The sequence below is a fragment of the Histoplasma capsulatum genome, genomic scaffold (assembly GCF_000149585.1).
Source record: "Histoplasma capsulatum NAm1 scaffold_4 genomic scaffold, whole genome shotgun sequence".
NCBI lineage: Eukaryota > Fungi > Ascomycota > Eurotiomycetes > Onygenales > Ajellomycetaceae > Histoplasma > Histoplasma mississippiense.
In genome coordinates this window covers 2,333,974-2,336,875 of record NW_001813979.1, presented here as the reverse complement: position 1 = coordinate 2,336,875, position 2,902 = coordinate 2,333,974, and positions in this window count along the sequence as shown.

Genomic DNA, 2,902 nt, shown 5'->3' with positions numbered 1-2,902 from the left:
TTCTTCCATGACTGATGTCTTTGGTTGCTACGAAACCACCATTGGATCGAGAAGAGTATACGGAGTACAGACCAAGAAAAAGGCGGAGTCAGCCTCGAGAGGAATGTCAGACAGGAGAGCAAATCCTATGATCACAGTGCGAGTGGGGGAGCCGCAGGTGGCTGCGGCGGGGAGCCGAGAGCGTGAGCCGACCAAAGAGGGACTTGGAACAGAAAGGCCAGGAGAAGGGACGACAAAATCTGGGGAGGGCTCAAAAAAGCAAGCAACCAGAACGAAGGTCAACGACTGGGTGGAGGGTGGAGGGTGGAGGGTGGAGGGTGGATGGAGGTTGAAGCCCTAAGAGGGGCGAGCAGAGGTTGGTTGGCTGACGCAGGTGTGGGAGTCTGCTGTACGGGCGACTTGGCAGGTTCGTGGGGCGGCGTGGGGTGTGCGTGGTGCTGTGGCGTGATTGGCTTTTCTTCCAAGGTTGCAGGACAACCAGACGACTCGATTTGGTCATAGGGAAGTAGAGAATGAGCAGAATAACTCATAACTACCTAATCTATTAGGATCTGTGATATATAGTACTCCGTATTGATAGAAGAGATTCAAAAGTGTAGAAAATGATAATAAAATCTGTAATTATAAACAGAGAATATTAGTTATAGAATAGAGTAATAATTATAATAAAAAGAAGATAGTTATAATTAACCGTAAAGGAAAAGATTTTTAAAATAATTTCTGAAATTTCATAATTCATCAACTCGAAATTATTTAGAAAATAATTAATGTAATATGATTAAAATAATTAACTATCTACTGTCTAGATTTTAATTGTAGGATTAGGGATGAAAAAACACAAGAATTAGCACAGCGGTGATATTTTGCACAGGGTGCTCACCCCCCGTAGGATACCGTGGGTGGGGTCCGATGTACTCGCGAAATTGTCCGAAACCACTTAACTAAAGCTGCCTTGCATGCAGCCAGTCAGCATGGTAAGATTATTTGCTGGGCCGCGCTAAGCCAGAATATTCTGCACACCCTGGCTCGCTCCAAAACAACCCTCCAGGAGAAGGCGTATTCGAACATTCCGATCAATAACAGTACCCTCTGCGCATCAATTTTCAGGGCACCGACCATTCATTCTGATCACCCCAGTCGTCTTCGACAATCATTTTCGAGAAGGGTGGGGTGAGTTCGTTTTACCAATGGAGTTGAGAATAAGCTTGAAACAAAAGGGACAAAAAAGAAAAGGCATATTACGTCCTGCGTATGATTTCTGGATATATATATAGCTAGCTCAGAGGAGATGCATCGATTTTTGATCGGTCTCCATAGGGCGAGAGGCAAACACCACAACAGAAATTGTATACAGATTGTTGATACCCACTCCTATGTCCTATGCATATACACCGTCTAATATCCCTCGTCCACCTTCACGAATGAGGCCGACAGGGCAGACCATAGATTGTGGAGAAAACAAAAGGCCTGTCATTCACAGCAGGGAATCCGAAGCCGCTCGTCAATACCTGCATCTGAAGCTTCTCCTTCTGTGTCCCGCTGCCACTCCAGCTCTTGCTGCAGTTGCAACCATCTGTTGTTCAACCACATATGGGTTTCTCCGCACACTCGTAATGGCTATTGTTGCTTTTAAGAAGAGTTCTTCATCTATTTACCTCGCGTAAAACAGGAAAGGGGTTCGCCCTCAAAGCTAGCAATTTCTCGCAAATGCATCTTTTGACTCTTTTCCTGGCTTCTATCGTCAGTCGAGGCTCTGGCTTCATAAATCGACTTCCCCCAACCTTATCCACAAACGTATCCGATCGCTGATGATTTGATTTTCAGTCTTGTGCATATTGGTTGTGCAACCCCCCCTTTTTTTTTCAGTGCTATTAACTCTTTTTTTCAAGTTCGTTGCAGGACAATGTCCTTCGCATTAAACTTCATTTCAATTTCACAAGAAAGGATTATATACAAGATAGATTTTCGTTGTTAATCTTTCCTCAACAATATACGATTTTTTTTTTTTTTTTTTTTTTTTAGAAAGTGAAGCTACGGTTGTTCTCATCGCTACCTCAGACCTTCCCGCTGTTTAAGTATATTATTTCGTAGCGGCTTGATAGAATGATAGAAGCAATGAACAAACATTGAATTATGGATATTTAAAAAAGAAAAGCTATCTTAGAGCCACTTACTACATAAGCAGAAGCCTCACATACATACATACATACCCATTTGCAAATTGTAAGCGTACAGTGACAGAAATGCAGGTTCATTATTCCAGATGTAATTTCTAGCAACAGCTATGCGCCCCACGGGGAAACTGCTGGGTATGGCAGCTACGCCATGTATTTCTGTAGGGTGAAAAAGTTGACCTCTATGACCGTGATGGTATAACAAGGGAAATTATGCATATGCACACACATTAAAAAAAAAGACAGAAAGAGAGGATCCCCAGATTCCTCTTCTCCATTCTTTGTTTGCTTTCCTAGAGCCAGAAAGCCAAAAGGAAAAGAAAGAATGTTAGCATTCAATATATAATAGTCTAGGCGCTTGCTCTCCCTATTCCCTCCTTTCTCCTTCTCTCAGAGACAACCGATGCAGTGCCCAGGTGAATGACGATATCTTCATCACTTTTTCACACAGCAGGTCCAGCATTGTGACTAAATTTGCAAAAGGTTGAATTGTGACATTAATTAAGCGATTCCATTTTCTGATATTCCTGGTGTGTGAGGGAGCCGAGAACAGGAGGGGAAATAGAATTAGGGCTAAAGAGGACAAAAGCTCATGGTAGAAAAGAATGAAAAAGAGACAGTACACACATGTTTGTACATTGGCCTATTTTTGGGTACTAGATACGATGGAGAGACACGGGGGTATTTCGTTAGTAAGGTTGGATTTCGCCGCCTCGCTGACATCAAGG